Genomic DNA, 23,208 nt, shown 5'->3' on the forward strand with positions numbered 1-23,208 from the left:
ACTTATGGAGGAAAAAAAAGACCCAGTGGCAGCTAGGTGGTGCAATGGCTAAAGCACCAGCCCTGGATTCAGGAGGACCTGAGTTCAAATTTGACCTCGGACACTTGATACTTACTAGCTGTGTGACCCTCGGAAATTTAACCCTCATTGCCCTGAAAAAAATCCCTAAGCCAAAACCAAAAAACTCAAGAACAAAAAAAGGATGAGAAATTGTATGAGATCCAAAAACCAGAGCAGGAAGCATGATGGGGAGTACTTGTCCTGGCTAACCATAGAACAAAATTCTTGGCACCATCAAATGGTTCAACAAATATTGTTTTATCAATGACCATGACATTAAAAAAAGGTACATTTTACTTTGCTACTGCTCCCCGCTCCCTCCAAAGACCATTTCCATCTGACTTACAGCTAAGTGTCCTATATGTATTGTCCACCCCATTCCTCCCATATCAGATAGCAGGGGTGGTGTCGCCTCACAATGCTTTGCACAAAGTACTTAATAAATGCTTTCATTCATTCGTTCATTCATTCATTCATTCATTCACTCACTCACTCACTCACTCACTCACTCACAGAAGGGCAAACAGAAGTTATTTGGTCATTGGAGTATATTATGGACCACCCAGACAGAAAGAAGAAATAGATGAAGTTTGGGCAACAGATCCCACGCCTGGCACAGGGGTATGATGTAGGAATAATGGTCAATTTCAATTACCCAGACATCTATTGTTATGCTCTCCAAAAGGAGAGCAGGTAATAGTTTTTTATGTTGCCTTAGCAATCATTTTCTCCTGCAGAAGATGTAGAAACAAACAAGGGGAAAGTCTAGTCTGGGTGTGATTCTCACTAAAATGGAAGAACTGATTTCTGGGAGTAGAAATGTTGGTAATCCTGAGGAGTAGGGAGTGACCACTCCCTCCTAAAGTTTGTGACAGAGGAGAGGAACTATGGATAGAGTCTGATGTATCTCAGGTTTTGGGGACATTGATTTTGGCCCACCAGGGATGAGAGATGCCTGAGAATGAAATCCTGCAGATACAAAAGGAAAGGAAAATTGGGTATGTCTCAATAGTCTAATGTAGGACCATGAGGAACTCACCAACCAACTTCAATTAAAAAAAAAAAAACAAATGTACAGAAGATGGCCTGCTAGTAGGATGAATGTAAGATTGTGGTATGTTCCTCTAAAAATAATGTCAAGGCTAAATAAAGGGCTAAAGCTCAGCACGAGCTGAGGCTGTCAAGGGAGCTAAGAACAACAACAAACTGTTCTTAAGTTGTAGTGGGAAAAAACAGGGCACTTAGGTGGCACAGTAGAGAGAGTGCTGGGCCTGGAGTCAGGAAGACTCATCTGATGGTGGGGATTCCTTTCATTTAGCAGTTGGAGCAGATGGCAGTTGAGATTTCTTCCAACTCTCAAATTCTGTAATTCTAAGACTTATTGGGGCCTCGCTGACCATTGATAAATATATGAAGGACTTCTGTGTGAAGGAGATGATGGGGGAGGAAAGAGAGGAAAGCCACAATTGGTCATAGTTGTTCTGCTTGGCCCCACTGGGCAGAACAAGGAGCAATGTGTGGAAGCTATACTATGGGTCATCTAGAATTGATACATTGGTGGGAATAAACTTCCTAAAAGTGGAATGTGTTTCTTTAAGAGGTTGTGGCTTCCAGATCACTGCAGGTTTCCAAGCAGAAGCCTGGATGACCACATGCTGAAAGAGAGGACTCTTGGTGAGTAATGGGCTAGACTTGATGGCTTCTTGGTTCCTGCCCAACTCTTAGAATCTGTGATTCTGAATCCCCTGTTTTAGAGATAGAGAAACAGATGCCTACAGAAGAGAAGTGAGCAAACTTTCCCTCGCAGCTTACTCTAATGTTTCTTAAACTGCAAGACAGAGAAGATGAATATAAAGGATTATTGTTTGGGGAGAGATTTTGAACTCTTCTCAACCCCCATACTGTTTAGTATGTGCTCCTCTCATAGCCTATTCTGCCTTCTATGATAGTTATGTGTGTTCATGTCTTATTCTCCCATGAAATGGTAAGACCCCTTGAGAAGAGGGGTTCTGTTATATATTTTTGTAGCCCTTACGGACAGTGCCAAAAACATACTTCGTGCAATGTAAATGACTATAATAATAATGATTTACTTCTTTATAGGGTTTTATGTTTCCAAAGTCACATACACACACACACACACACACACACACACACACACACACACACACACACACTTTCCTTTGATTATTAGATATTTACTTGGTGGAATGAACTGTCTCCAGGGGTAACAGGTTTTCCTTTGTTAGAGTTAACAAAGTGGATGACCACTTGTTGGGAATGTTTTGGGGAGGAGGAAGATTCTCAGTTAAATATAAGCAGAACTAGATGAAGCTAAGGCTCTTCCTCAGTTCGAAGATTCTAAAGGGGAGCTAGGTGGTCCAGTGGATAGCGCACTGGGCTTGGAATCAGGAAGATGAATGTTCCTTAATTCGGATCTGGCCTCAGACACTTACTAGCTGTGTGACCCTGGACAAGTCACAACCCTTATTTGCCTCAGGTCTTCATCTGTAAAATGGGGACATATGGGAGAAGGAAATGGCAAACCATTCCAGTACCTTTGCCAAGAAAACTTCGAATAGGGTCACATAGAGATGGAGATGACTGAAAAACAACTGAACAACAACATATCATACACATATGTGTACATATGGTATATATACACATTTGAATCTTAGCTTTTCCATTTATTACAGGTTTGGCCATAAGCCAAACTTACCCTTCCTGGGCCTAAGTTTCTTTATCTATAAAATGAAGAATTGAATAATATAGTCTATAATGGAACTAGATGATCTTTATGGTGCCTTGCAGCTCTAAAAGTCTACAACTCTATGCCTCCCAGAGCCTTAGTTTCTTGCAAAGACAGCTTCCATTTTGTTTTTAAACACCAAAACAATCTAATGGATGTTGGAGCTCATGTAAACCTGGTTATGTTTACGTGCACCAAGATAAACATTTACGATCTATTCAGCCCAAGAAGAGATTCAGGGATTACTCAGGATTACAAAGTCCTAGAAGAATTAAGAAAAGAAGCCATAACTTCTGAGTCACAAACCACCCTTCTAGCTCCAATTCTGGGATGACTGACTATGGGCAAAAGACCTATCTTCATTTTTAAAAAAAATGTTCAGATCTGAATTCTCTCCCTCCTACTTCACCCTCCCTCGATCCCCACCCAATTGGGAAAGCAAGAAAAACAAAACCCATTGCAATCATGTATGGGCAAGCAAAACAAATTCCCACACTGGCCATGTCCAGATTTTTAAAACAAACAAAAATCCTAAGCTTCAATCTGCACAGAATCCATTAACCTCTCTTTCCGGAGGTGCATGACATGTTTCATTTTATGTCCTCTGGAACTGTGATTGTTTACTGTGTTGATCAGATTTCCTAAATCTTTCGGTGTTGTTTGTCTTTACACTATCTTTGCTATTGTTAAATTGTTCTCCTGGTTCTGTTCACCTCACTTTGCATCATCAATTTACAAAAATCTTTCCAGGTTTCTCTGAAACCATCCCCATCATCATTTTTTAATAGTACTCTAGTATACCACCATATTCATATACCATCTTTATTCAGCCATTTCCCAATTGGTGGAAAACCCATGTCCTTAGAGGAAGCTTCTCTGGCCATGAAGTGGTGATAGAGTAAGAACAGCCTCCATAACAGAATGAGGATGAGTGCAGTACAATGGATTGTCTTTTAAATTTGCAGCTAGAAAGACCTGGGTTCAAATCCTCCATCTGATACTTGTTAGCTGTATGATGCTGGTCAAAGTTGACTCTCAGCTTCAGTTTCCTCATGTATCAAATAGGGATAATAATTACAGTCTTTGCCTCCCAGAATTCTTGTTAGGAGCAAATGAGATATAAAGCACTTTGCAAAACATTACAATGTTTTTATAAAAGACAATTTTAAAAACCCTCTGGAAAATAACTACTTAGTTCTCTCACCTAAGGGTATAAAATATAACCCTAACTGTATTGTCAGGTAATATGTCCCTGACCCCTAGAGTTTCATAAATCAAATAAACCAATTCTTTTGAGACCTTCAGGGAGCCTGCTAATTTTAAAGATTTCCTCCAAAAGAGTTGTTATAGCCTACCTGACAATTCCTTAGCCTGGCATTTGAGACCCTCCCTATTAGAGGCAGCTAGGTGATACAGTGGATGGAGCACTGGGCCTGGAGTCAGGAAGATGAGTTCAACTTCTATCTCAGACACTTACTAGCTGTATGACCCTGTGAAAGTTACTTAACCTCTGTTTATCCCAGCTTTTTCCACTATAAAATGACAATAATAATAACACCTACCTCATAGGGGTGGTATGAGAATTAAATGAGATAATATTTATAAAGTACTTAGCCCAGTGCTTGGAATATAGTAGGAACCTAATAAATGCTTATCCCCTTCCCCTGTTTTTCCAGTCTTTTCTTTTTTTTATGAAGAGTTTTTTTAATGTCTATATAAATATTTTATTATTTTCCAGTTACATTTAGAGATAGTTTTCAACATTTGTTTTTATAAGATTTCTAGTTTCAAATTTTTCTCCCTCTCTCCCCTCCCTCTCCCCTCCCCAAGACAGCAAGTAATCTGATATAGGTTATATATGTACAATCACATTAAACATATTTCTGCATAAGTCATGTTATGAGAGAAGAATCAGAGCAAAAAGGAAAAACCTCAAAAAAGAAAAGCAATAACAACAACAAAAAAGAACACCAGTAGGAATAATATGGTTTGATCTGCATCTAGATTTCACGGTTCTTTTTTTTTCTGGATTTGGAGAACATTTTCCATTGTGAATCCTTTGGAACTATCTTGGACCACTGTATTGCTGAGAAGAATCATGTCTATCACAGTTGATCAACACATAATGTTGATACTGTGTACAATGTTCTTCTGGTTCTGCTCATCTCACTCATCATCAGCCCACGCAAGACCCTCCAGGTTTCTCTGAACTCCTCCTGCTCATCATTTCTTACAGCACAATAGTATTCCATTGTATTCATATACCACAACTTGTCCAGCCATTCCCCAATTGATGGGCATCCCCTCAACTTCCAATTCCTTGCCACCACATAAAGATCAGCTATAAATATTTTTGTACATGTGGGTCCTTTACCCTTTTCCATGATCTCCCTGGGAAAAAGTTTCCAGTCTTTTCTTAAGGGATGTGAGCTATGCTCCACACAAACTAGATTTCTTGTTTTACCTTTTACATTTAATGTTTTCCTTTTACATTAATGCTTTCCATCACAGTGCCTTTGCTCACTCTAGTCCCTGTGTGGGATCATTTTGTCTGGATTTCTTCTCTGCCCGTGACACATAAGCAGCTGGGTGGTACAATATGGCTGCCTAGAGAGTTAGGTACACCTGAGTTCAAATCCTGCCTCAACTATTTTACTAGCTCTGGGGAAGTCACCTAGCCTCTTTCAGCCCCTGTTTCCCCTTTTCCAAAATGGGGATAATAAAAGAATCTACCTCCCAGGGTTGTTGTGAGAATCAAATGACTTAAAATGTAAAGTGCTTTGCAAAGTGCTATAAAAATCCTAACTACTATTATTATCACATTCTACCATACAGCATTTTTATTTGTGCATTCAGAACCTCCCCTATTAGACTATAAGCTTTTTTTCTATCTTAATAGTATTTTATTCTTTATTGTTACAAGTAAAGACAATATTTATTTTTATAAGATTTTGAGTTCCAAATTTTTCTCCCTCCTTCACTTCCCTCCCCTCTCCCCAAGACAGAAAGTGCTCTGATATAGATTGTATATGTACAATCCCATTAAACATTTCCACATTAATGTTGTGAAAGAAGAATCTAGACTGTAAGCTTCTTAAAGGCAGAGGGCATGTTTTAATTATCTTTCTATCTCCCCCAGTACAATGCTTTGCACAAAGTACTAGCTTCACTCTAATATAATGATCCTTAATGGTTCCAAAGGACTTATGATAAAAAATGCTACCCAATTCCTGAGAGAGAACTGATGGACTGAGCATAGAATGAGCAGATATTTTTCACTTTCTTTGTCTTGCTTTTTTTGTTTGTTTTGGTAACATGACTAATATGGAAATATGTTTTGCATGACTTCACATGTATAATGCGTACCATATTACTTGCCTTCTCAATGGGTGGGGTAGGGGCTGGAGGGAGAAAGAGAATTTGGAACTCAAAAAATTTTAAAATGAATGCTTAAAAATAAATAAATAAATAAATAACAAGAAAAACCCCAAAGCATTATCTTATTGAGTGAATTAATCTCTCCATTTCTAATTGGTTAAAAATTGTTTTTATCACTTCAGCACGGGAACAGGCAAACTGTTAATACTTAATGTAAGCTTCAGAGTTAGAAGAAAGCCTAGAAGTCAAATACTCATTCATTTATGCATTTATTCTTAGCCTGACATTTAAGGTTTGCCATTCAGGATTTAATCTCTCTTCTTAGCCTTATTCCACACCATTGCCCTATGTACACTCTACATTACAGCCAAGGTGGCCTACTAGCTCTCTCCCCAACAGGACATGCTCATTCCAGCTGATCCCTAGCATTGAAACACTCTTCTTATCTCTATAAGTTAAATTCTTTCTTTAAGGCGTAGCTCAAGTGCCACCTCTCAGCTGAAAAGTGTTTTCCCCCTTTTCATATTTCCCTAGAGCACTTTGGCCCTCCTTTTTCTGTGTACACTTCATTTTCCTCCAGTAGAAGGGACTGAGATCAGGGATTTTTTTCATCCTGTATTGACAGCACCTGAAAGATGGTCTAGTCTCATGGATAGAAAGCTGACTTCGGAACCGGGGCTCCTATTGAGGGCTTCTAAAAACTAAAACAATGCATTGGGAGAGACTAAGTAGTTTTAAAAACCCGTCAATTAGGGGCAACTAGGTGGATAAAGCACCAGTCCTGGATTCAGGAGGACCTGAGTTCAAATGCAGCCTTAGACACTTGACACTTACTAACTGTGTGACCCTGGGCAAGTCACTTAACCCTCATTGCCCCGAAAAACAAAAAACAAAACAAAACAATCTGTCAATTGGAGCCAAGGAGATCTGGATTCAGGTTCTAACCATGCCTCTTACTTGTATGATGATGTGAAAGTCCATTCATCTCCCTATGCATTCACTTCATTTGCAAAACCAGACAATAATCCTTGCATTATTTAGCTCATAGGGTATTTGGAAGGAAAGTACTTTGTAAACTTTAAAGGACCACAAAGATGTCAGTTATTTGGCATTCGTATTATAAGTAAGACAATTTCTGCTCTCTAGGAGTTTACAATAGGAGTTTACAATAGCAGGGAGTTTATTTGCTTTGAGAGCCTCCAGGAGCCAAAAAACATCCATTCCTTCTAGTACAATTTCATATTTGTTGACTTGGGTCTTTCACAGACAGGGAAAACTTTATTCTCTTCTGCCCTCCCTGTATTCAACATCCTTTCCCTTTCTTATCCTAGGTAAGCTATGGGACAAATGAACTTTTTTTTGTTTTGTTTTTTTGCAGGGCAATGAGGGTTAAGTGACTTGCCCAGGGTCACACAGCTAGTAAGTGTCAAGTGTCTGAGGCCAAATTTGAACTCAGGTCCTCCTGACTCCAGGCACCACCTAGCTACCCCAACAAATGAACTTTTTTTTTTTTTTAAGTGAGGCAATTGGGATTAAGTGACTTGCCCAGGGTCACACAGCTAGTAAGTGTTAAGTGTCTGAGGCCGGATTTGAACTCAGGTCCTCCTGATTCCAGGGCCAGTGCTCTATCCACTGCGCCATCTAGCTGCCCCCAAATGAACTTTTAAAAAAGAATCTATTTGACCCATCTCCTGTTGCTGATAATCACTGGCCAATAAAAAAGTAGTTGCTGATAAAACTGATCCCCACAAATGATGTGGAGGAAATGGTTAGAGTATTTTGAAGTTTTCAAAGGGCAAGATATAGAACAAGATAAGAAGATAAGAGATTGTAGAGATATATTCTGGTCAGTAAGGTTACAGAGAAGCACCAAATCCTAAGGCTAGAAGACCAAAGAAGTCACCTAATCTAGCTCCATGGCTTGAGGTAGAGGCCAAGCATCATGGTCCAATGAGCACATGGGCTCTGGAGTCAGAAGATTTGGGTTTAAATCCTTGGACAAGGCATTCAATCTCCTTGGGTCCTAGTTCTCCTATTTATAAAGTGAGAGGATTGAACCAGATGACCTCAGAAGGCCCTTCTAATCCCAGCTCTATGATCTCGGCAAAAAGAGAACTGACTCTACCTGGAAAGCTGCCCAAAGAAAAGGGATCTAATGCTTTCCCTTGCCCATCTCGGACATTCATCCCAGGGTTGGGAAACTTCTCGTGCCAAGGAAATCTTCTAACAGAATGCTCATGCTGACTCTGAGTCTTTTCTGGGGTGGTTTTTGTGGGCTCTTTAGTGGATTTTATAGATATTTTAATCAAGGGACCCTTCATATAAGGAGACCAATAGAAGCACAGAATGTGTAGGTTGGATGAGACCTTAGAGAACTATCACTACCAATTTTAGAGAAGGGATTGAGAAAGCATGTGATTTATTCAAGGTTACACAGCTAGTTTGTGGCAGATGCCAGCCCTTCTGTTCCTTAGCCCTTTTTGGTTTGCTATCCCACCCAGATATTTTAGCCATTATATATATATATATATAAAATTTATTTATGGGGTTAAGTGACTTGCCCAAGGTCACACAGCTAATGAGTGTCTAGTGTCTGAATCCAGATTTGAACTCGGGTCCTCCTGAATCCAGGGCCAGTGCTTTATCCACTGAGCCACCTAGCTGCTCCTTTAGCCATTCTATATTGCTTCAACTAGTCCTTCTAAATGTATAGTTCTAGTCCCACACCTCCAACTCCCTGATGGTTTTTTCTATTTAGATGTCTTGATGTCACCTCTAACTCATCATCTCTAAAGCTAAACTCATTATTGTCCTCTTCAGGTAGCTTCCCTATCCGTGTTCCCAGTCTCCTTTGCATTTTCATCCCAGTGACTTGTGCTTAAATATGTGCAGCTAGCTTTGATAACCTCATTCCCTCAGTCCCCAAACTCTGCTGATTTTTATCTTGAAATGACTCATACGCATCCTTTTCTTTTCACTGCCTTAGTCCAGATGTTCAAAGCTGAAAAGGTCTCTTAACCTGGTGCCCCTCCATTGTTAGGGGCTTCCTTCTCCCATCCATACTGCACATCACTGCCTTGCTTTTCTTTCAAAAATGTTTTCACTTCCACTGTCTTGCTAAAAAGTCTTCTGTGGCTTCTTCCTTCTAAACTGCATTGTCTGGCTGTTAAGATCCTTCTAATTAGAACCCAGATACCTTTTCAATCTTATCTGTATCTCTGTTTATGTCTACAGAGTCACACAGTAATGCACACAGTAAGCATTTAATCAGGAGTGTTCTGGAGCAGCTTGACCCAGTTTGGGAGAGCAGATTGTTAAATTTTCAGTGTGAGCTTTTACAAGAAATTAACAAATGGGCTTGATTGTTTTGTTTTTGTTTTTAGACTTAAAAAAGTAATAGAGAAAATGGGAAGAATGCAAATTGCACTTAAAAGTGTGTTAAGCATACATTCCTGTTCCTCCACTTCAGTTGTTAAACTTTTACCAGCCCACCACTTCCCATAATAATGTGAAACAAAAGCAAATAAAACAGGATCATATAATAAGCATTTCTGCTGAACACATGAAATATTAGGAAGGTTCAAGAAGAGGGGAATCCTCAGAGAAGGCTTCATAGAGAAGAGGGGCTTTAACCTGGTCTTGAAAGAATGATGACATTTTATACTCTTCTGCAGGGTTAGGGAACCCTTACAGAGAAAATGTAAAGGAAAGGATAGAACAGCCATGTTGGAGACGAGATGCACCATAATGCAATTTAACTCATTTGAGCAAACATTTACAAAGCACCTAACCTACTGTGTGCCAGGTGATGAAGATATATAGACAAAAATGAAATAGTCCCTGTTCTTAAAGAGGATTCCTGGCTTAGTCACTAACTAACTTGTTATATGATCTTGAGTATCACTACTCTACCTTCCTAATAAATTTTCCTTCTTCTTCTTTTTTTTTTGTCATGGTCAAATAAGATCATGGGATCAAAAGTGCTTTGTAGGGGGTAGCTAGGTGGCGCAGTGGATAAAGCACTGGCCTTGGATTCAGGAGGACCTGAGTTCAAATCCGGCCTCAGACACTTAACACTCACTAGCTGTGTGACCCTGGGCAAGTCACTTGACCCCCATTGCCCCACAGCAGAAGAAGAAGAAGAAGAAGAAGAAGAAGAAGAAGAAGAAGAAGAAGAAGAAGAGGCTTCCCTAATGGAGAGTATGCAAAGGATCTGTGTTTTCCTGCTATGGGAACTCCCTTGTTGGAAATTCCCCCTATGATTTAGCAGGTAAATCTTAGGAACATGCTGAGGCCCACAGAGTTTAAATGACTTGCCAGGGTCATAAAACTCCTAAGTGTCAAAGACTGGATTGGATCCCAGTTCTTGGGGGCTCTCAGCCAGCATGTTCTTCACTGGGTCATGATGTTTACGAAATTAAGGCTCTGCTGATATAAACTTAGACTTCCCGTATTCTAGTTATCATTGTTTGTTATCTTATCTCCCAGCCAGACTAAGCTGTAAAGGACAAGCAGGGGATGTGTCTTATCCAAATGTAGTGTCTTTCTCAGAGCCTAACACAGTGCTTTATATACAACTGGGGCTTATCAAATGCTTTATGAATGAATAAATAGAATGATAATGGGTGTTCCACAGGGGTTCATGGAGATACCACTAGGGCTCTACTAGTGTGACCACAGGCATACTTCCTCTCTCTAGGTCTTAGTTCCCTCACTTCTAAAATGGGGTTGGAGGACACAGAGAGAAGAGAGGAAGGCTAAACTAAATAAACAAAAGTCCCTTTCGGCTCTAATGCCTATGACCTTAGAGGCTTAAGGTAATTAGTAGCTACTTAGAGTTAAAAAGGAATTTATAGCATCCATTGGATGGACCAAACAAAAACACATTTGTCTTTGGTAGGACAATTCAATTGCCAGGCTTCCTCTTATGACTCTGGTGCATCAGAGATCTATGGGCACTCTGCATGCCTGCACAGATCACCATCCAATGGATGGGTAAGCACTTATTAAGCACTTACTAATGAGCCAGGCACTGTGCTGCTAGGGCTGAGAGAATACATCACATAGTTGCCAGGTGAATCAAGTCATCTAACACTTACCGAGCACTATTATGGGCCAGGCACACTTCTGCTAAGCACTAGATATACAAAGAAAGACAAAACCAGTCCCTGATCTAAAGGAGCTCACAGGTGAGGATGGGGAGACGACATGAAAGCTACTATATACAAATAAGATACCGTCTGGATAAATTGGAGATGACCTCAGAGAGAAGAAACTAAAATAAAGGAGAAATGGAAAAGGTTTCTTTTAGAAGGTAGAACTTTAGCTGAGACTTGAAGGAAGCCAGAAGGCAGAGATGAGGAGGGAGAGTTACAGGAATGAGAGATAGTCAGTGAAAATGTAGAGAATTGGGAGATAAAACTCTCTCTTGTGGGAGGAGCAGTAAGGACACCACTATCACTGGATTGTAGGATTTAGGAGGTTGATGTGTAAGAAGACTGAAAGGGGAGAAGGGCTTCAAAAGCCAGAGATCTTAATTTAATACAGTGATGAGTGTCTCTTCAACTTAGCCAGGTTGGTCTTAGCGGCTCCTGACCTCACAACAACCTCTCAGTGATTGGGTGATATAGCCACAGCTTAGTATAGAGAAGCCTAGGTCATACTTTCCATGCCAGGATTTTAGGTGGCCATGTCTCTCTAAAAAGAACTAAACAAAACAAAACTTGATAAACTAAACAAAACTAAGCTCTCTCCCCACTCTCTAACCACCACCACTTCTTTGGACTTTTATGAAGAGGATCAGAGCAGAAAATAAAGACAGAAAATAAATTAGAATAGGGGGCTGAAGAAGAGAAAGATAAAGCAGAAGATGAGAATGGGAAACTTGAAAGTGGCCTGAAGAGCAGCTTCCCTCCTTGGAAGCAAGAGGAAAGTTGGCAGAGTGGGAAGAGCCCTGGCCTTGGAAGCTGAAGACTTGGGTTGAAAGCCCGGCTCTGCCACTGTTACTAGTTCGTGCGCCTGTGCCCAAGTCTCTTAACCTCTCTGGGTTCTACTTTCCTTTAGTTAAATCTGAGCAACAATATTTACCCAACCAGCTTCATGTGGGTTATTGTGAGAAGAATGTCTTGGAAACAGTAAACTGTATCATGAAGGAAAGCCAGTGTGGAGCAGGGTTTAAAAAAAAAAAAAAAGGCTGAATTTCAATTCAGAGGTCCTGGGTTCAAATCCTAGCTTTGCTATTCCCTTAAATTGTTCGTGTCTCACTTTACTCTCAGGTTAATGAGAATGTTGGACCTGAGGGCTTCTGAGGTCCTTTCCAGCTCTCAATCTTTGAACCTACGATGGCCCATTACCATAACACTGTAAATTGCAAATTAGTGCGATTATTAGCACCCTTTTGTAGAGTGCAGTACTTTTGACAAGCCTCTTCCTTCACAACACTCTTTTTTTTTTTTTTTTTTTTTTTGCAGGACAATGAGGGTTAGGTGACTTGCCCAGGGTTACATAGCTAGTGTCAAGTGGCTGAGGCCGCATTTGAACTCAAGTCCTCCTGAATCCAGGGCTGGTGCTTTATCCACTGCGCCACCTAGCTGCCCCAAATGGAAAGTTCTTTTTTGGCACAAGGGTTCCTATTCCTATTCATTTTTAAAACTCCAGAGAGAAGAGCAGCATTCCTTATTCCAACCCATCTTCCACACCATACGAGAGAAGCAGAAAAGGTACTTCACCTAGCAATATTGGCAGCCTGGGTTCTAATCTCAGATCTTTAACTACCTAGCTGTGTGACTTATGGGCCAGTCACTTACCCTCTCTGAGATTCGGTTTCCTATTCTGTAAAGTGGGGACAACAAATAATACTTTAACCATTGATCTCAACTGGGTTTCTCCCAGGATCTCCTAAGTTAACGCACATCGGTAAATGGTGAAGCACTAGATAAATGTGAGCTAATAATACCATTGAGAGCTTCTGAAAGAGGGCTTACAACACCAATTTTCCTTGCTGTTCATCCACCTCAGGCCATGTTCTGACATTTATTCAAAGATCTCATCACGTAGGAGAGAAACAGAAATGTTCTAAAAGTCCAGAGGGATTGCTGTCTGTTTTCTGGGATTTCTCAGGCGAGATCTTCTGCCATGGGAACAAATTATTTTAGACTAATCCCTCAAGATTTAGTCTGAGGAAATGATCATTACCCCAGCATCCTGATTCTTTCATTGTACTAAGGAATTTCTTTTGCCAGTGTATCCTACTAGAAAACATATTCCAGGGCTTCTCTCATGCTTGGTGTCTTTCATCATTATGAAAATGGAGCAGGGATCTTTAGGATTTTTTTTTCCATCCAAAAATGGATTGTGCAATAGCACATTTTACCTGGTTGGACAAAAATTGGGTCAGGAGAGAACTCAAATGCTTGATAAACCTTGATGTGTGGTCTTATGCAAATTACTTCCCACCCCTAGGCCTCAGTTTCCTCATTTGTATGATGAGGTATAGGACTAGCTAACCTTTAAGGTTCTTTTCAGCAATGAGGCTTTTTAATTCTTTTGTTGTTGTTGTTTTTTGGTTTTGGTTTGTGTGTGTGTGTGTGTGTGTGTGTGTGTGTGTGTGTGTGTGAGAGAGGCAATGAGGGTTAAGTGACTTGCCCAGGGTCACACAGCTTGTATGTATCAAGGGTCTGAGGCCGGATTTGAACTCAAGTCCTCCTGAATACAGGGCCCGTGCTTTATCTACTGCACCACCTAGCTATTCCCCAATTGCCTAAATAAATAGGAGGTGAAGTGACTTTTGCTCTAAACGTTGCTATTATTTCCTATAATCCAAAAGTAAATATTAATGAACACATTTTTAATTTGTGCCCTAATGGTGGATATTCAGTTGTCTTTCATAGAAAGGGGGAAAGTGACAAGAATAGCTTATATTTATATAGGTCATAGGATCCCATCCTAGAAGAGAAAAAGTAATAATAATAGCTTATACTTATATAGGTCACACATAGATCATAAAGTAATTAGATTACAGATCCAAAGCTGGAAGATGAACTTAGAGGCCATTTAGTTCAATTCTCTCATTTTACAGGTAAAGAAACTGAGGCTCAGAGAGGTTGTATGCTTCATAGTTTGCACTTGCAACAGGTTGTATAAGGAAGTAGCATCTCCAGCTGAGGTCCTGGTCAGTCTATATCTGGGATGTTATGTTCAGCCTTGGGCTCTACAATTTAGGAATGACACTGTAGAATACCCAGAGACGGGTAACCAAGATGGCAAAGGTCCTCAAGGTCTCATGAGAAACAGTTGAAAGAATTGGGAAAAGTTTCAAAGGAAGGAACTGGGAAAAGAGATGATAGATTGGGGAAGCGGGGTGGAAGAGGCATGATAGTTTCCTTCATGTATTTGAAAAGAGGAGGGGGCAGCTAGGTGCACAGTGGATAGAGCACAGGCCCTGGATTCAGGAGTACCTGAGTTCAAATCCGGCCTCAGACACTTAACACTTATTAGCTGTGTGACCCTGGGCAAGTCACTTAACCCCAATTGCCTCACCAAAAAAAAAAAAAGAAAAGAGGAGGAAGGATTCGTGTGGAAGACGGAATGACCTTGTTCTGCTGGGACCCAAAAGACACAACAAAGAACAATGGATGAAAGTCACAGAAAGGTCAATTTAAGTTTGATGTTAGGGAGAGTTATTCTAAAGTAGAAGAAGATGCCTTGGGAGGGAATGAGTTCTCCCCTCTTGGGAGTCCTCAGTGGAGGCTGGACAACTCACTTGTTGGAGATGTTATGGAGAGGCATTTTGTTGCAGTAGGTACCAGGTTGGTATGATTTTCACATACCTGCCTCTACTCTGATCCAGTTTTCTATCACTTCCCTCCCCCCCCCCCCATACTGCTAGTTTGCAGTTCAGTTTTTCTGTGAAGTAGCTCTTCCTAGAAATGGATGGTTCTTTCTGTGGTTTCAAAAATAAGATAAGTTATATTAGTGTTGATATTCCTTTATATTCTATCTTCTTGTTGAAGAAGCAGCTCAGAGTCCTTTGCCAGTTTTAAATGCTATAGTTACTCTGAGTATTATTGTGACTTTTATTAGGTAGTCAACAATAGAACATTTTAAAAAGGCAAAGTTAGAAAAATTTGAGTCCTTTCCCCATCATACTCCTTCCTATTTAGGAGTGTCATGGAGATAAAATTGGGGGACCTGAGTTTGAATTATAATTCTGCTACTTACTACTTGCAAGACCAAGGGTGAGTTACTTGCCTTCTCTTGGGGGGGGGGGAGCACAGTTGAGGTGAGGGGAGGGAGAGGGAGGCCAATGGCTTTGGAGATCTCTAAATTCTGCTAATTCTGTGAATCTATGCTCTTTAGAGATAATTCACAGATTCTGAAAGGACATGGTGTTTTCCTGTAAAAGACATAGTGTTTTCCTGCCAAAATAGTACAACTTGTCCAGCATTATTTATAACAAATATCTTCCATTCCTAAGAATGAGGACCTTAGGGGCAGCTAGTTGGTGCAGTAGATAGAGCACCGGCCCTGGAGTCAGGGGTAGCTGAGTTCAAATCCAGCCTCAGACACTTGACACTTACTAGCTGTGTAACCCTGGACAAGTCACTTAATCCCCATTGCCTCACCAAAAAAGAAAAAAGAAAAAGGATCTTAGATAAAGATTTAGGCTAAATTGGACCATCTGCTAGTCCCTGAACTTGGCCTCTTAGGTCCTGCCTCAGCAGTCCCTGTGTCCAGAAGGCATTCCTTCCTTATATTCCTTCAAGTCCCACCTCCTCCATGAATCTGTAAAATGTAAGGTCCTGGAGGACAGGGTCTATTTTGGCTATGTCTTTATGTCCTCCATCGTCAACACAGTGTCCTGCATACACAAGGTGCTTAATAAATGCTGGTTTAATTTAATTTTGAGCATTTCACATACTTGCCTATCTTCATTTAAAAAAAATTAAACATTTTAATTTAAAGTTTCAAGTTCCAAATTCTATCCCCCCTTCCCTTTCTCTACTCCCTCCTCCCCGAGGCAGTAAGTGATCAGATATAGGTTATACAAGTACAATTATCTTCATTCTTAAAAAAAAAAGGGGGGGGCAGCTAGGTGGCGCAGTGGATAAAGCACTGGCCCTGGATTCAGGAGGACCTGAGTTCAAATCCAGTCTCAGATACTTGACACTAGCTGTGTGACCCTGGGCAAGTCACTTAACCTGGATTGCCTCACCAAAAAAAAAAAAAAAGTGAATCCAGTACCCTTTAAAAACTTTAGAAACAACTTAAAAGACTTGAGATTCCAATCAAGTCATTTAGTTAATTTAGTATTAAATGGAATCCATATAATGCTCTCAGCGTTTACAAAGCACTTTCACGTACTTAAGCTGGGAGAAAGCACATGATTTTTCACCAGGTTCTTCTAAAACTCCATCGAGAAAGGGGATGCAAATGTTGTTATCTCGGCTTTAGCGATAGGCACCCTCTGGTTCAGGAAGTGTGAGCAATTTGCCCAGGGCTGCTCAGCCAGTAAGGGGTAGAGAATTAAAACTAGGTCTCTGAGTCCAAGTCCAGTGTTTTTTTCTATCTCTCAAGCCCCATTATCAAATTCATAAAATGTTAGAGCTGAGGGAGGTCTTAAAGATCAAGTTCAAGTGTCTTTCATTTTTAGAGAAGAGACAACTGAATCCCACAGAGGGGAAGTGGATTTGTATTAATGCCACAAAGTTAGCAAGTAATAGACCTAATAGTCAAAGCTCTGCACCCTCTGACTCCCAATACAGTACATTTTCCACCATGTCATGCAGCCTCTGACTTGGAATTTGGCTTTACACAAATTTAGTCAATTAATCAACAAGCATTTGTTAAGTGCCTATTTGCCAAGTACCATGCTGGGTATTTGGAGATACAAAGACAAAAATAAAAGAGTTACTGCCCTCAAGGAGTTTATGTTCTATCTAGGAGACACCTATCTATGAGAGACAGACCCGGTCAATCAATTAGCATTTAAGTGCTTACTATGTGCCAGACACTTCTCAAAAGCTGGGGACCACAAAGAAAGACAAAAAAAAAACAACCCAAAACCAAATAAACAAACAAAACCCGTCCCTACTTTCAAGGAGCTCACAATCTAGTGGGAGAAACAATATGCAAAAAACTATGTATAAACAGGATATATACAAGATAAACTGAGGGTTTCTGAGGGAAAGCACTAAGACTGGGGAAGACTTAGGAAAGCCTTATTAGAAGGTTTAACTGGGACTTACAATTCTGTTATCTGTTGAAATCCAATCAGCAGTTTGGCCCAAGCCAAATCACCTCTCAGAGTTTCAGTTTGCTAATCAGAAGATAAAGCTACTAGTATTTTAATAGTGCAATAAAATGCATTGGGTCTTCGGGAAGGAGGCTTTTTATAGAATGGCAAAAGCACGGGACTTGGCCTCAAGACACTGAGGTTACAGAAGATCAAGGAGAAGCATATCGCCAACATCAGTTCATTCTCCTGTTGCAAAATCACTCCTCAGAAATGTGCTTTTTAAACTATGATCATAGCCAGGAAAAAAAAAAATTGGGAACAAATTAGTGATACCATTACCAGGCCAATATCCCAACAAAGAAAGGGAAAGAACCTATATACCAAAAAATATCTGCTCTTTTTGTTGGATGGCAAAGAATAGAAAACCAAAGTGGTGCTCATCAACTGGGAAATAGCTGAATAAAGTATATGAATGGAATGGAATACTATTGTGATGTAAGAAGCCACAGCATATTTGCAGAGAAGCCTAGGAACTGATGCAGAGGAAGGTAAGCAGAGTCAGAACAATTTATACTATAAAAGAACATTGAACTAAAAATGAACAAATGTTGAAAGACTTAAGAACTCTGATCAGTAATGACCAACACGATTCCAAATGACCAATGATATAGAATACTATCCATCGCCTCACAGTGAGGTGATGGGCTTAATACGGAGAATGAGCTATATTTTTGAACTGGTCAATAGGTGAATTTGTTTTGCTTGGCTACACATATTAATTACAAAGGATTTTTTTTTCCTTTTTTGTTCCCAAGGGGAAATAGGAAGGAGGGGAAAAAATGTTTAACTGAAAAAAATGACATTCAGTTTTTTAAAATGGGGGAGGGGGGATAATGCTCAAGCCACTTGAGATTAGTATGTAAACCTAGGGACCTTTATCCCACTTTTTCTAGAGGTTTTCTAGAGGACTATGCATTACCCAACTGAGGCATGACTTTCTATGCCATAACGACATCATTTTAGCCTCAGTTGGGTAATCCAGGACAGTACCAGCTCTATTGCTTACAAGCTGGGTGATCAGAGCAAATCCCTTCCCCTCTCTGGTCACGTTTTCTCCTTCATAAAATAAAGGGGTTGGAGACGATCTCCAAGACCTCGTCTAGCAGTCCGGGACTCTGTGCCACTGCCAAAGTTAGCCTTTGCCCCAGCTGTTACCGTTTTTAGCCTTGGAGGCTGTCTCCCCCTTTTCACTCCTGAGCACACGCGGGTAAGGCATTTCAGAACACCCCCCCCTCCCCCCAGGTCTATGCTTCGGAACGTAGGAATAGGATTGAACTGTTATTGCTGCGCTAACCGCGCTCTCAGAAACTGGGGCGCCGTGGGGGTTAGTGGGAAGAAGGCTGGCCGAGGGGTCGCAACTACTCGTGTGAGAGAGATGCCTCGGACGCATGCACACCTACGATCATCTAGGCTGGAGAATCATGGTTGCCGAGCGAGATCGAACTTTCTCGGGCTGGTCACCCCCGCTCCCAATCCCCCCTTCACCCCAAGTCACTTTACCACGCTTCCGGGACTGCTGCCTGCCCCGTCCCCATCGTGCCTCTCGGGATCCCCTCTAAATAGCCTGTCTCAAGAAGGGTCCCAAGGATGGGGCGCCGAAGACTGTGCCCTTCTTCCAAGGGGGCATGAGAGGACTCACTGTCCCAACAATTCTAAGGCCCCATGGAGAAGCAAAACAAAAAGTAAAACGCATTCCCATCCCTTCCCCTACCATCCCCACCCCCGGTCAAGGTTCCCCAGGACTCACCTCTAACAAAGCTCCCTCGGAAGCCCCAAGGCTGGACTTTGCCGCCGGCCCATAGCGTCTTCCAAGCAGCCGGCAGGAGGCGGGGAAGCCGGGAAACCCAAAGGGCCGGGAAGTTTTCTTCATCTGTTACCTTTCGGTGCCTCCCTCCCGCCCCCCCCAACACCTTTTCCCCTCTTCTTAAAACAAGAGGAGAAGGCGCTTCCTCTTTGTGCCCAACTCCACCGCAGCTCCCGGGGAGCACATTTGCATGCCCAGCCCACTCGGTTACCTCGGACAAATGAAGTGGCCGAGTCCACCCCCTCCCGGTCTCGGCTCATCCGGCTTCCCAGCAGTGACGCTGCCTCCCCCGCTCCGCAGTCCAGCCAGGGACGGAGGGCCACCAGTCCCGCTTTTCTCTTCCTCTTTTTCTAGGATCTGGGACACTACTGCAGCCGGGAACGGAGGTGGGTGTTGGGGATGTCGGGGTGGGATGGGGCAGGGGGCGGGGCAGAAAGTTTGTGGCTGGGGCGCCGCCTTTTCACCCTCCTCCCTTTCCCGGGACAGGTGCTCCTTTACTCTGACACAGTTCGTAGCATGGGTGGGGGCTTAAAGATGAAAAGGACCTTAGAGTACGCCAGGCTAGAAGGAACTAGGAGGCGCAGGGGACTGAACGCTGAACCTCTAGTAGGGGAACTCAGGTTCACGTCTGCCTCAAACCCTTGCAAGCTCTTCGAGGCTAAGCAAGTTGGTTAACTTTCTCAGCTCAGTTTCTCATCTGTGAAGCTGGGATAAAAATAGCAACTACGGGGGCAGCTAGGTGGCTCAGTGGATAGAGCACCGGCCCTGGATTCAAGAGGACCTCAGTTCAAATGCGACCTCAGACACTTGACATTAGCTGTGTGACCCTGGGCAAGTCACTTAACCCTCATTGCCCCGCCCCCCCCCAATAGCAACTACCTCGTAGTGGGTCGTTGGAGGTGGGGCAGGAAAATAAATATGCAAAACGTTTTGCAGGTCTTGAAGCTAAATGCTAGCTGTTATTATTAGTCCAAACCCCCTTTTTCAGATGAGGAAATTGAGCTTCAGCTAGTGAAGGTGTCATGCCCCAATGACTCCACAAGCATTTATTAAGTGCGGAACAACAGTGCTGGATTGCTGGAGATAGAGACCAAAAGAGTCCCTGTCCTCGAGGATTTATATTGCAAAGAGGGAAGCAAGAGGAATACCCCAAAAGTAGGTACAAGACAGAAATTCTAGAGTTGGGTAAGGGGGAGGCACAAGCAACTCAAGGAGGTAGCATCTGGCCTAAGCTTTGAAGGAAACAAGGACATATTCTAAGAGGAAAGGATAATAATAATAATAGTAATAATAGCTCGTATTTGTGTAACACTTTAAGTTTTACAAAGTACTCTACATATTTTATCTCGTTTTATCCTCAGGACAACCCCGAGAGGTAGAATGCTATTATTACTTGACAGATGAGGAAACTGAGGCAAACCGGTTAAGTGATTTGCCCAGGGTTACACAGGTAAGAAGTGTCCACTGCTCCATCTAGCTGCCTAGTTGGTAGGTGAAGGGCATCACAAGCATGGGAGACAACCTGTGAAAAATGCACAGATCTAGGATGTGCCATTCCTAGTTTGGAGAACAGATGGCAACTGATTAGATATCAATGGTGAGAGAAAAGAAAGAGGAAAGTATTCATCAAGCAACCACAAATCATTTATTAAGGATAAGTCAGGAAGATTCATCTTCCTGAGTTTAAATCTGGCCTCAGACATTTACTAGCTGTGTGACCCTGGGCAAGTCACTTAACCCTGTTTGCCTCAATTTCCTCATCTGTGGAATGAGCCAGAGAAAGAAATGGCAAACTACTCTGATGTCTTTGCCAAGAAATCCCCAGATAGGGACACAAAGAGTAGGACACTACTGAAACTGAAAGACAACAACAACAAAAAATGTGTCAGGCTTCATGACTCTCGTAGTGCCCTCAACAGCTAAAGGAAAGTTAAGAAGAAGGAATAGTTTGGGTGAAAAGGCACTAAGTTGTGGTTTTGGATATTTGAGATGCAGGACTAAAGTTCAGGAGGGAGAGTAGGGCCAGGTATATGGAAATGATAATTAATTCCATAGAAGCTCATGAGATCATCACCAAGAGAGTGTAAAGAAAGTTAGAGGATATACTTGAAGTTAGAGATTGAGACATGGTGGTGAAACAAGTAGGACTGTTGATGAGTAGCAGAGAGCTGGTTAGTGGTAGAGCTATGATTAGTTTCTGGGTCATCTTATTCCATACCTAGTGTGCTGTATATTATCCCACATTATCCCTTTTGCTTTTTGCTATCCTCTTCCTTCACTGTACACATGTTCCTCAAATATATTTCATAGGACATTGCCAAGGATTGCCAAGGACAGAGAATTAGCCTTGTTCTGCTATTTCTGGGAAAATCTCTTTACTTCCTTGGGTCTCAATTTATCCTTCTATAAGATCAAGCAGCTGGATTAGATGGGTTTTTCCCCCAGCTTATTCTAGTTTTCTAGCTCTGCTCTAGTTTAATCTTTTCATTTTATAAAAGCTCAGAGATTGAGGGTGACTTTGCTCAGAGTCATATATACTTTGAATGGTGAAGGTGAGACTAGAACCCAGAGCCACTAACTCCTAAAATAGTGTTTTGAAAGACAGTTTGATATAGTGGAAAGGGCACTGAACTTAGAATAAGGAGACCACCACAGGTTAAAATCCCGGTTGAGATACTTGCTATATTTGATCACAGGGCAAATCACTGCCCCTCTGGGGCAGATACCGATTTCAGAATTCCAACTGTCCAATCTCTCCATCCACACTGAAAGAACCTAAAGAGCTCAGCAGAAACAGCGTTTGCTGGGAAGACTTACATGAACTGATGCTGAGTGAAATGAGCAGAACAGGGGGAACATTGTACACAGTATCAACAATATTGTGTGATGATCAACTGTGATAGACTTAACTCTTCTCAGCAATACAATGATCCAAGATAATTCCAAAGGACTCATGATAGAAAATGCTCTCCACATCCAGAAAAAAGAACTGTGGAATCTGGATGCAGGTTGAACCATACCATTTCTACTTTTTTTGTTTTTTTTTCTTTCTTTTTTGAGGTTTATCCCTTTTGTTCTGATTCTTCTTTAACAACATGACTAATGCAGAAATGTATTTAATGTGATTGTACATATATAACCTATATACAGATTGCTTTACTGTCTTGGGAGGGGGGAGGGAAGGGAGGGAGGGAGAAAAATTTGGAAACTAGAAATCTATAGAAACAAATATTGAGAACGTATCTCTACATGTAACTAGAAAATAATAAATATTTTTATAGATTAAAAAAAAAGAAACACAGAGTTTGCCACAAGACATGACATTCTGTCCTATTACAGGAAGTGCCTTCTTTCTTGTCCTCTCATTCCTGACTGGGCCAACTGGAAATCCATCTTCCTCCTTGTCGAGTCAGAGCCACCCACATTCTATGACTAGTCTCTACTTTCCCTCCTCTTCACCTAATGAATTCCTACTCATACTTTAAAGGCCAACTTGATATAGTGAAAATGACACTGACTTGGGAGAGTCAGAAAACCCTACCCCTCTCTAGTGTTGGGAAAGATGATTTCCAAGTTCTCTCCAGCTTTAAACCTAGAATACAACTCAATTGTCAGCTCTTTCATAAAGTTTTTCATTGTTTCCCCTGGTAGTAATGACCTTGGATTTGTATAGAATTTTGTAGCTCTCATGCATTTACCATGTACTATTCTGTGTTATTGTTATATAAGCATTCATCCATATCTTCCTATTAGATTGACCATAAGGAGTGAGTTCTGATTCCTAACTCCTTTATCTGACTACTTGCTTTTTTTCATTATTCCTGGCTCCCTTCCCTGAGATCACACCCCATTTCTCCCAGTTACCACAACCTTGAAGACAGGACAAATTCATCTGTGGGGTAGAGAGGCAACAGCCTTTCT

General features: G+C 41.4%; 1 protein-coding gene across 1 annotated transcript in view; it reads right to left on the reverse strand.

The window, feature by feature from the left end:
• Positions 1-19,362, reverse strand: part of IL4R (interleukin 4 receptor) — a 66,538-nt gene extending 47,176 nt beyond the window's left edge. The window contains exon 1 of the mRNA XM_043979688.1: positions 19,231-19,362. The gene's annotated coding sequence lies outside the window, so the exon portion shown is untranslated. The remainder of the gene's footprint in view (positions 1-19,230) is intronic.
• Between the last annotated feature and the right edge of the window lie 3,846 nt (positions 19,363-23,208).

Source organism: Dromiciops gliroides, chromosome 1 (assembly GCF_019393635.1).
Source record: "Dromiciops gliroides isolate mDroGli1 chromosome 1, mDroGli1.pri, whole genome shotgun sequence".
In the NCBI taxonomy this organism is placed as follows: Eukaryota; Metazoa; Chordata; class Mammalia; order Microbiotheria; family Microbiotheriidae; genus Dromiciops; species Dromiciops gliroides.